Genomic DNA, 12,133 nt, shown 5'->3' with positions numbered 1-12,133 from the left:
GTAAAACTGCTTGTCTGTTGCACCCACAGCTTTCTACCCATAACAGGGCAAACCATATAGCAATAAGTTCTCCTGTGTAAACTGCCAAGCCATCTGTTAGCCTTTTAGCTATAGCCAAACCTAGCTCTGGTACCACATGTGCCACCCCCACCTAGGGTTGCCACATGCACTGGATTTCCTGTGATTGTTCTCTTTTTTTAAGTGACTGTCCCAGATAATTCATAATATTTCCCGGGACACGAATTGTCCCGGTTTTTGGTGAAAATGAATTTCTGCTTCTTTCAAACGGTGTTGTTCTTGGTTGAGTTTATCGTATCAAATCCTGTGTAGCCTACGTACTACACAGACATAAAAGGCATGCTTTTTGGTGATTGGCAGCAAAAATAGAGACTACATTATTTCTTAGAACTGCCGCACAACCACAGACCCAGACCCCACTTTGTAGTTACACGCGCCTGTCCTGCTCTGTAGGCTAATATAACAGCAGCAGGGAAAGGAGTCTGTGTCAACGAGTGCATCAGGACAAATATAGGCTGTAGGTAAGAAACTATAGGAAATGTTTCAACATTGTATTCACCACAAGCATCATGCACAAGGGCACCAAGGGACAGAGGGGGTACCAAAATGTAGCCAATAAATAGCTTTACTGCTAACTGCTTTTCTCTCTTCAAAAAAGTTCACGATGTCAAAATGCACCAACTTTGTGTTACATGCAAGCAGAGCCTGTCTACGGAGAGCCTGGCCACTCCGTAATAAGTCCCATTGTACCGAATTTTGGTTGAAGTTCCACCAGATTTCCACTGGAGGTGATCGCCATGAGTGCAGAATGAATGGGAGTCAATGGAGCTAGACGGCTTTCACCTGATTGTCATTGACAAATCTCAGATTTGATTGTAGTTTGTATAACTTCAACATGGGTTATAGGTCAAAAGTTGAATGAACCAGTACTTCTGTCCTTTTGTTTTCTTACAGGTTGGGTCGTTGTTGCCCATAACACGCTAGCATTGTGCTAATGAGTGACGTCATTGACACGTTTGAAAGGCTTTTAAGAACAATACATTTTTAAAAATATAAGAACAATAAGACTAAAAAATATAATACTCAACCAAGTGTATTTTCTTTGCCTCCCCTTTCGAATACAATATTCAAATGACTTGAAAAAAAATTATATCCCGAGAAAAGTGGATTTTGAGGGGTACAGCTCCATAGACCTCCATGCATTCTGCACTCGTGGACGAGCGCCCTCGTGTGGAACCACAGGAGGAACTGCAACCAGTTCAAAAACCGGAAGTTTTCCGAGAGTGGCAGTTCTCCCCTTATTAGATATTCTCTGATGCAAGGATGATCATGCAGCAGCATCTAACTTGAACGTTACTTACTGTAATTAATTGGGAAACGCATCTTGAGTGCGCACCAGAGAGAGAGATAGACTGGCAGGTTCCAGGTGTCATTGTTAATAAACCCTTTTAATATATGAAACTTATAACTGCTTGTAACAACTTAACATTATGTATAGTATTGTTAATATAGTGTTATCAATGTGGCACAAACAAACAAGGCTAGAGTTTATGGATTAGCCTTATTACATCTTATTATATAGCCTAAGTTCAACTGCATACAATGAACAGCATGTCTTTAATATTTATAACTTTAGAATTTTTATAATTTATACTATATATATATTTTTTTTTTGGGGGGGGGGGGGGGGGGGGGTTGGGTGTCCCGGATTTTCACAAATCAAATGTGGCAACCCTAGTTGGAGTCACTGTCTTAGCTCGCCACCTGTTTACTTTTAAGTGTCCCCTGGAAACACTTCCATTGTATTGTGAGTTTCGTAGCGCGTTTCTGAATTGCATGTGTTGTGTATTGGCAGCTCGTTTCTGAAATGTAAATGTTGTCTCAATTTGCAGCACGTTTTCTAAATGATGTGCACATGTTGTCAAATGAATATGAAGATGTTTTCTTATGTTGTTCGTGTTTTGTCTAGTTGCACGTGTTATAAGTTGCACGTCGTTTGCACCTGTCGGCCACCGTACTGCTCTCCTGCTTTCAATGAATAGAATGTTTGCATTGGACAATTCAATGCAAAATGAGTGGGGATGTCCTGAGATATCGCTACTCATGGAATGCCTCCTGTTCAATTCAATATTAATAAATAGTTAGACTCAACCTAACTGTTGTATAAAAAGACTAACAATATGATTCATTATAATAACAGATGCTTGTACACTGCCCCAGCAAACTCCAACAAACCATGCGGTTGCTTCGTCAGGTTTACTCTTCAACTTCACATGACACCCACAGGTGAAATAAGCAATTACAAGATCACCTGACCTCACCACATTCAAACATGCATAAATACAAAAATATAATCTATGAAAAATACAGGACCAAGGGCTGGATATCCAGAGTAAGCGCTAGAAAGAAATTTTCCATGCGCAGAAAGCGAATAACCTGACTCTCGCCAGATGAATTTGGTTCTGCTTAGCTCCGCCTAGCTTCACTCACATCCATCTGGGACCTCTTCCATTGAGAGTGATTTTAGCACGAGATTGTATGGTTGAGCCAATCAGGACGCAGGGCGGGAGTTTCATAGATGTGACATAGCGTAGAAGCATGGAGGTATTATATATAACTGGAGAGAGTGACTAAGTCCCGCCCCCAGTCATTTCAATGGCCCATGCTAGGCTAGCTACTTCAGCCAAAAAAGTTTGAAATTGACCGCAGCCATCTTTATGAAAATGGAGTTTCATAGGTGTTCGTTTCCGGCACCAGCTAGAATTAGCCTATTAGATTCCACGTTACAGACAGAGACAACTTCAGGTACAACGGTATGTCGTTGATGAAGATTGGACATTCCCTCAGAGGAAAATAATTTGTTCGGGAACGCGCTTCACTTCACCTCGTTATAAGCGCAAATGTATGTCATTGGTTGGGATAACATTTTGGGAATGGTGGTAAAAGTTTGCCCTGTCTCTGAAGTCCTAGGTTATTTAATGTGATGTTCATATGTGATAATAAACAATGCGAATCAATATTGAGTCACATTAGGCTACACAAATAATGATTCCTAAATGCTATATTTGGACAGGTTGTAGGCCTATTACGCAATAGGCTATCCAACGAAAATGACTATAATTAAGACATGGGATGTAAGAAACTTGTGGATAGCTGGCATTTTTGCTGCACCCAGTGTGAATTTGCAGCTTGTTAAACCTAGGCTACATTTGCAGGCAGACGAAATGAAGCCAACGGAAGTTAAACTTACCGATAGAAGCCCACAACCCTCGGGTATTGTGGTTCGAGCAGGCATTTCAAGAGTCTGCAACTGTTGTTGATATTTGGCTTTTGCCTCGACTGGAAGCCTGGCCATTTAAATCAAATGCATAGCCTAATCATGTCAATGTTGCAAGAAAGCAAACTAAATAGGTCATTGACATTTGTTTTGTTTTAAATCACTTGGGGAGACAGGTTACATGATCCAGACGTTGAGTCATGGACTACAGGTAGGAATACAGTCTACGTTTTAAAATAGTTTTCATACACAACGCAATGAGTAGGCTAATAATTGGATATAGGTCATTGCTATGCATCTGCTAAAATGTATGGCAGCCAGTTACCTTGTCAACCCACACATTAGTCAAATAATATCCTGATATGACAACATTTACTTTTTCTTTTATTTACCACAAAGTCCGGTATAATACAGCCTAACCATGTAGGCATTAAGACAAGTATCAGTAGCTTAATCCAAGTAGCTAGTTGTTTATTTGTCGTCTTCCAGAAATGCAAACCAACGTGGACGCGCGAGGACGCTCGTGCCCAACATTAACTCGTGCATGAGCTGTCATCTACCAATCAGCATGTAAAAACTGGTGCCGGAAGTTGCAACCATGTAATGTAACGCCATGTTTTCAAAAATGTCGGCGGCCAAATGCCATGCTAAGTGGCTGAAGCTAACCCTTCAAATCCTGACCCCCTGCGTAGAAGCGACTGTGCGTCACGGGTTGGCTTCGATGTGCAGGGGCGTAGATTTGCGTGGGGACCGAAGGACGTGTCCACACCAATGTTAAATTACGACTGAAATGTCCCCACCAATATTCAGGTTGAAATGGGGGGAAAGCGCTCATATGCGCTACACAAAGTTAAATCATTTCTCACGTCAGTGCTGCGGATCATCTCGTACAGATCTTGTAATGTGCAGTAGCCTATAAGGGTAAATCGCGCTGATTTGAAGTTACCTATAATAACTACCAGTGAGCCGCAGCATGCAGCGCTTCAGCTTTACTTCACTACAAGCATGAAGTGCGTCCAAATTCACCCATTCTTCTCTGTTGAACTCCTCGAGAAGTAGGCTACTCATCACACATGTGTCACATGAAAGAACCTTTTCTCAGCTTTTAAACGGTGCTACTGTTTGCTGTGATAAACAGTTCGTGATAGATGAAATAACTTAAAGAGATTTAATTATTCTCTGCGCCCATCTCCATTCTTCTCGGTGGAATATCGTAGGCCTACACACTATTCACGGAGTTCACGCAACACATGACAAACCATATATCAGAATAAACAGCACACCTTACCGAACACAAAGGTGTAGGCCTAATGCATTCCCGTGTATAGTTAGCTGTTCCAGAGTAATCCGGTTTTGAAATAAATTATAGCAAAATTCAACATGGTCTTTCGGCTGCATTTCTTAAAACTGAGCTGTGCTTACACCTAGATATCTGTAAATATTAAAATCAGAGAATATACTGGCAGCTCACAGTTAAAGGAGAAGTTCGGTGTGAAATTGACCTTAGCTGTACTGAAAGATGTTGCCGAGTACTCACATGTGTCCAATAGGCACCTTCGCTCACCCCCTAGCATTCCAAATTACGCCGTTTTTAGCCGAGTAGCTGTGGGGGCATAGCGTAGCCTATGCAGTTAAATCGATATTTTTACACCATTAAAAAGATTCCAAGTAACTCCACACTGCATTGGGAGACTTCTGAGGGTCTTGGAACCTTTTTAATTGTGTAAAAATAGCGATTTAGCTGCATAGGCTACGCTATGTAGGGGGGGGGGGTGTGGTTAGTGTACCCACCAAAGCTCAGACCAAACCTACGCCCTTGTCGATGTGAGTGGTTGAAGTAGCACGTCAATAGATGACGGACAAGTGGCTTATTCAATCATATGCAAGCATTTTTTGATTAGGCCCAGCCTTCTGAAACACCATTCTAATGGATCGGTTCCAGATGGATGAGTGGAGCTAGGCAGAACGAAATTCATCTGGCGAGAGTCAGGTTAGAAAGCGAACGCTGTGCTTTGCCATATTGCATGGAAAGATATGCGTACTAAGATGTCACTTCATTACTTAAACAGCGCTCATCGCCGCCTGTCCCTGCTCCCTCTACAACGCTAATTTGCCTGCCCACAGCTGAACCACACACAGTTGAATAGAGTTAACCAATTGCGACATTAAAAAGAATAAAAGTTTAGCCATCATACATGATAATAAGATGTCAACAAGCAGAGTAGGCCTAGTAGTTCTACTAATCCACTTAAAAAAAAAACTTGAACTATTTACTGCATGTAGACTAGGGCTATGATTTAATACCCTTGGAGACCAAGGGGTCATCAGGTAGAGAATCTGAGCGAACGCATAACCGGCCCTAGAGAGGTGGTGTAGATAACAAAGAGAAGGGGTGAGATAGTAAGGTGCGGACAGCTGTCCAAGCCATGATTGTGCGGTCGCCCTGACTTCCTTTAACCTTTAGAGCCTGATTGACGCAAAGTGCGTCAAAAAACACACCCATTCTTCTCTGTTATATTGCTCTGCAACTGTTAGTTGCAGCGAGATGAGACCTTTATTGCGCAACAGAGCATTACTCTCTTTTGAATTACTCGCAAACCCGTGATCGCATAGATATGGCACGCATGTCAGATGAAATAGACTCAGAGCTATCCAATGATACCAAGTACATCAATCCTTCTGGGTTATAAAAACAGACAAAGTGACAGCAAAATAATAACGTCATATAGCTCAACCTATTTGCGCACCCGTGATCGGATCATACCTGCCAACACTCCCACTTTTCCTGGGTTTCTCCCGTTTGTATTTCAAGGTCATCTTCCACAAGGTCATCTTCCACACTTTTTTTTGTTATTTCTCCCGGAAAACTCCTGGAATTTGCATGACCATCAAACTTTATTTTAAAATCACGGATCGATTCATTTTTTTCTGTTGGTCTGACATTTCCCAGGTTGCCAAATTGTGTATGAAATACACCCTACACATAGCCTACACAATGACTTACTTTCAATTTCAACCCTTTTGTCAAAAAACCTGGCAACCCAAAACACAAATAAGGATGCGGTGCACACTGCACAGCCACTGAGTCTCGCAAGTAAGCGAGCTAGTTGAATAGGCTAGCTTAGGTTGTCAAATTGTTAGAGAAGAAATCGTATAGAAAACACATCTCATTATACCTGTTATTGAGTGTTGTTGATACTCAATAGGCAAATCTGACAGCTTTGGAGTTTTGGAGGTAGGCGGCAAGCAGCAGGTGGATGATTGACGGATGATTGACATGCATATCTGTGTGGTACGTGTACCACCGGTGGTACGCAAGCTTCCAGGGGGTACGCAAGATGAACAGGGCAGTGTTGGAAAGGTGTTTGTGACAGAGCGCACTGGGTCTGTCACTGGGCCTGGCGCATTCCCGCCAGTTGTAGAACAATGGGACCGGAGTTTGGGTTAAAAACTGGACATTAGGCTATATACGGATACGGACTGGTGCGGTAAATGAAATGTTTTCTTTGATGCATGTGGAAAAAAAAGAATGGCGATGTATTGTAGGCTACTGTATACTTTGTATGTATGGCAAAAGCCAAAGGAATATTGAAATGTCATACGTGGTCTTGGTATCGCTAAATGGTCTGATGCAAAGCATAGCGTCGGGGCAGTTGTCGGGGTTTCGTGTGCGCACTTTTTACATCTTAGTGAGATCGCTTCAACTGTGCCTGTATGTTTGTATTGTGCAGTGAATGTTCACCTTACCTGTGGTATGCCTGTCTTCCGGGGTGCAGGGGTGCAAACAGGAGGGTAGGGGGTTAGGCAGGGGTGTTTAGGACAATTATTATTTATTTGTTGTTTAGGGTATTGCAGCGCATTGGCGATGTCGGAACACGAATGTTATAGAGTAGTGTGTGCGCTAATGCAGTTTATGGCTTAAAAGAATGTGTCAAAGGGGCGATTGATTATTCTCTGTGGTTTGGTTGGGACCGATGGTATAAAATGTCATTGAGCGCTTCATTCGTGGTTCGCCTCTGTCGTGAGAGGACGTATTTATGTGTCAAGTGTTACGAGGGCCTATAGTTATTGCGGGCATTGTCCCATGTTTGTTTTTCGTTTTGATCAGTGTTTTGTTTAATGTTTTCTGTTTTGTCTGTTTCCTAAACCTAAGAATAAGAATAAAAAAAGAGATTTACGTCAACTTGAATTTCATTGCCTGAGTCTCACCACCCGCTTGGACACATTACTACAGTGTTAAAAATGTTTTTTTTAAGCCTATGTTCTCTATGTTCTTTGTGTTTCATAATGTTGTTCTCCACACTGTTTTTTTAGTGTGAGAGCTCATAGACCAGTTGCACATTTTGATTTTGTTATATGTTATCATGTAGGGCGGCTAATTCTATTGCATGTAAATGCAATGGACTGTTATCCCTCTACTTCTTATTACAGTGCATGGAAATGCACTGTACTGTTCTTTCTAGGCTTCTTTTTCTTATATTCTAACGTAGCTAATGCAGCTTCAACCGTTTCACATAGAAACTTCATTCAAACTATGTTACGTAGGTCTTAGGACATGTGTGCTTTGTACTTTTCATCTTTGTAACTTTTACACTTTTTAAACTATTAATTAAAAACTATTGAACATTTCCCCATAGACTTAACATTGGGCTGATGACATCACAATAGGGCCATTAAGCAATTAGAATCCTGGGCCAGGTGGCCAGGTCACCTGCAACAGAGCGGTAGATAAACAGAGCGGTAGATAAACAGAGTGGCGACACTCCCATAGACTTCTATAGAAAAGAATGGCGGCGCTTTTTCCAGGCTACTTCCGTGTTATGCTGAGCTCCTAACTTCCTAACTTCACATTCACAGCTTTAGCCCCATTCACTTCCATTGCTTTCTGCCTGATATTGTCAGTGGTAAGTAGACGAAGGTACAACGTTTTTTTTAATTAGCATATGCATTTCCTATACCAACTGCACTAGTAGATACTGGTATTGTTCTTTGAGGTTTTTGTGCTGCTTGTTTAACTGATATTTATAGCTTAAATGTTGACCAAAATTTCAAAGTCAAAAGTTAGCCTGCAAACCTTGATGTGGAGAGAGGCTAGCTTAAAGATAATGTTCCTATGTCAATAATGAATTTCAGACAAAACACTATTGTAGTAGGGCAACTTTAGATGATAGGTTGGTTGTCAACAGGTTTTTATTATGTTTATAATGCTATATTTTTCAAACCTGATTGTGTTAGCTTACGTTAGCTAGCCAGCTCATTCACATACATAGTGTTAACGTTAGACATGCTATGAGGGGGAACACGAAATTTATCTTGATAAAATGCATTTCATTTTAGCATGGTAACTCTATATTCAGATGTGCTGGTGTAGTGTCAACCTATTACCATTTCGGCCTTCATCATGCCCAGGATTGAAAGATCAAATTTTTTTATTAAAGTTGTTAGAGTTAGACTATAAGGCAGGTGTTGCAGTGAAAAGCCCAAAAAAACAAAAAGGTTTTCACCAACTCACGTTAAGTATACGTGTTTTCCTTTGGAAAAATTATTTTGAGCCTGGCTTTATCAAACGATCTGATTTTGTTTGTAAGCAAATAAGTGCATATTTAATGAGATAGGGCCTAATTTGCATATTTATACATTAAAATAATAAATAAACAATCAATACATTTTTTTTCTCATCTTAACATAAGTAATCAACTGAGAAAGTTGCATGGTGATGGCTATAATTTAAACATTTACCCTATTCACGCTTTAATGATCTTATTATGCAAATTATGCAAATTGCCCAAGGTGCAACTTTTAGCAACCAAGTTGAAATCCATCCACTAAGCCTATAGATGACATTTCTGCAATAAAACTTTAAGGTACTCAACATTTCTGGGTTCACTATTGGGCCTATGGGAGATGCAACTAGACTATAGGGCCTCATTTGCATATTTAAACATTAAAAAATTAAATAAACATGCAATACTTTTTTTCTCATCTTAACATAAGTAATCAACTGAGAAAGTTTCATGGTGATAGCTATAATTTAAAATGTTTACCTTATTCACGCTTTAATGATCTTATTATGCTAATTATGCAAATTGCCCAAGGTGCAACTTTTAGCAACCAAGTTGAAATCCATCCACTAAGCCTATAGATGACATTTCTGCAATAAATCTTTAGGGTAGGCTACTCAACATTTCTGGGTTCAAGAAAATGTAACTATTATGCTATTTCTACAAAAGAACTGAACAAATTTAATGCATTGATCAAACTTTTAAAATGTAAGCTGTTAGGCTACTGATTGCTATTCATATATTTATATATTTGATAGACGTTTATTGCTAGTCTTACAATGATCAAAGTTGTGTGGTAGATTTGGGGGGGGGGGGGGCACCTTCATCTTCATCTCACCAAACGAACTGAAAAGGACATTGGATCTAATGTCCACACACAAAAAGGATACTAAATGCATAGCCTACGTTTTGACAATGTAAGTAAAGTATATGTAGCGTGATACAGGCAAATGTTAACCTGACAATAGCCAGATGAATTTCGCTCCGCCTAGCTCCACTCATCCATCTGGAACCGATCCATTGAAGTGTTGCTTCAGAAGGCTGGGCCTAATCAAAAAATGCTTGCATATGATTGAATAAGCCACTTGTCCGTCATCTATTGACGTGCTACTTCAACCACTCACATCGAAGCCAACCCGTGACGCTGATAACAGTCTCACAGTCGCTTCTACGCTATGTCACATCTATGAAACTCCCGCCCTGCGTCCTGATTGGCTGAACCATAAAGTCGGTTGCAGAAATCACTCTCAATGGAAGAGGTCCCAGATGGATGTGAGTGAAGCTAGGCGGAGCTAAGCGAAACGACATTCATCTGGCTATTGTCAGGTTAGGCAAATGTAGGAATCCAATAACATCTTAATGTCCAGCAAGGAAACAAATGTTCAATGTTAGAACTACCAAAGAACATATTTTAGATCGATGTTGCAGACCAATTATACTCGCAATATGTAATTGACACTATAATGTAAGCATGCTAACACGTAATAACACTCGTTTTTGGTTTGTTGTAATGTTTCCCGTTCAATAACGCACTCGCTGCTGTCTATCCTATTGAAATAACATGACACGCAAAGAGCTGTTTGGAACTGTTGAAGCGTACCATGTGACTGCGTGGCGGCGACTTCAAAGAGTGTCGCAACTCTGCACCAACTGTCAGTTTCTCAGGCTTTAAAGGCACAATGTGTCTTTTTTGTGAACTTTTGAAGTGTAATGCATTCAAAAATCAACTATACATATCAATAGAATGTGAAGAAATAACACTACTGACATTTTCTAATCGAAGAATATGCATAGCATTTTAGAGATCTCCTCCAGAATTAGCGTGCTAACCGACTAGCCCCGGGTCGTCCAGTCTTGCAATACCAGTTTATGTCTGAGGTGGCGACAGGGAGTAACATACCGGCCAAACCGTCTTCAGTGCAGCCCAGAGCAGTCGAGAAAGAGACAACGCAATTACGCACACTCTGCTCCCACCCCCTCCTGCTCCTCCCCTCCCCCACGGAGTTCAAGTTCTACAGTGAAGTGTACTGCGAGAATGGCCGAAAATTCTAGGAAGAGACCGAAGAGACCTCCATCGCCTCCAGCTAAAAAAAACTTGATCTGAGGCGAAAAGAATATCAGATGCGAAGCAAGCAAATACACATTAATCTAGGGAGTGCTTTCCACCGATGGAGACAGCTTGGATAGCAAGGAGATGCAGTTCGATTCTGAACTTGCGACATTTCTTCTTGACTGGTAAGTAAACATCTGTTAAACATAATTCATAATTTTGATTAAGCAAAGGAGATATTGTAGAATTAGCTCTCGAGCCACTAGGTAATGTTTGTCAGCTGTAGATCGCGGTAAATTGACTTCGTTCGACCGCCATTGCTAACGTTACCAACCTAGCGATAGCGTCCTTGCTGCATATGCTAAGCAGTTTACCAAATTATTTGTACGTGACCAAGTTTTGTGTCCTACACAATACATAGAGTGTAATGTTCCAATATGCAATAAATACATTTTGATATTGGTGAATGTTTACTGGCTTGTGGTCTCGCTAACGAATGATGTTGGCAGCATAAGATACTAAAATTAAAACTAATGCTAGCTCTACACGATTAGGATAACTTTCAGCTATGTTAGAATACTATCCTCTATCTCCGGTAACGTTATAAGTTGCTTAGATTGTGTCGGGCCTGTTGCAAAATAGCATCACCATTTTCCTTTGAAGCTCTTCAAACATGTCACAATATGCCCATGTGTGTGTTTGTATCTGTTTTCACAGGATCAGAATTCCAGTCCAGTCTTCCCCTATGAAGGTGTAACGATTACATTGCTGTTGCCCAACAGGTAGGAAAATGTAATATCATCTAATTTCAATAATGTGGCAAAATGCTTAGCTAATGCCCAGGTAGTAATTTGTTTCCTGCTGCAGATGTTCCTAAAAAGTTGGTCAAGCAAACCCTGCTCCCCAGACAGATGCCAGTGTTGCTGTTTCATAAGCTGTTAGTAATATTTAGAGGAATCTAGTTATCTTTGTAAGTAGGCTTTAAAAAACAGTAGAAACAGTGACTAGTGACACAGTAGCTTTATGTTTAAGAACTAATTCCAGCAGTTTTCACAATCACAATGGGGTCCCAACCCCCAGATTAAGAGGTCCTGTCCTGCTCTTATTTGTTCATGTTCTTTCATTCACATTGGTGTGTCAACAGGTTGAATTTCCTGCTGCAGATCACCTCTTCATTTCCTGTGGCTCATCAACATGAAGCCTGACTCGTTAGCCCAACTTCTTGCT

The 12,133-nt window shown here is 40.7% G+C and overlaps 1 long non-coding RNA gene across 1 annotated transcript; it reads left to right on the top strand.

The window, feature by feature from the left end:
- The first annotated feature begins 11,002 nt into the window (after positions 1-11,002).
- On the top strand, positions 11,003-12,133 carry LOC143103036 (uncharacterized). The gene is made up of 3 exons (XR_012982695.1): positions 11,003-11,091; positions 11,624-11,688; positions 12,051-12,133. It is a non-coding gene; the product is annotated as an uncharacterized LOC143103036 (long non-coding RNA).

Source organism: Alosa pseudoharengus, unplaced genomic scaffold (genome assembly GCF_046254945.1).
Source record: "Alosa pseudoharengus isolate Yale_2024_CS ecotype anadromous, Long Island Sound unplaced genomic scaffold, YU_APseudo_1.1 YU_APseudo_1.1_scf_4, whole genome shotgun sequence".
Taxonomy (NCBI): domain Eukaryota; kingdom Metazoa; phylum Chordata; class Actinopteri; order Clupeiformes; family Clupeidae; genus Alosa; species Alosa pseudoharengus.
This window is presented reverse-complemented; position numbering and strand designations above follow the sequence as displayed.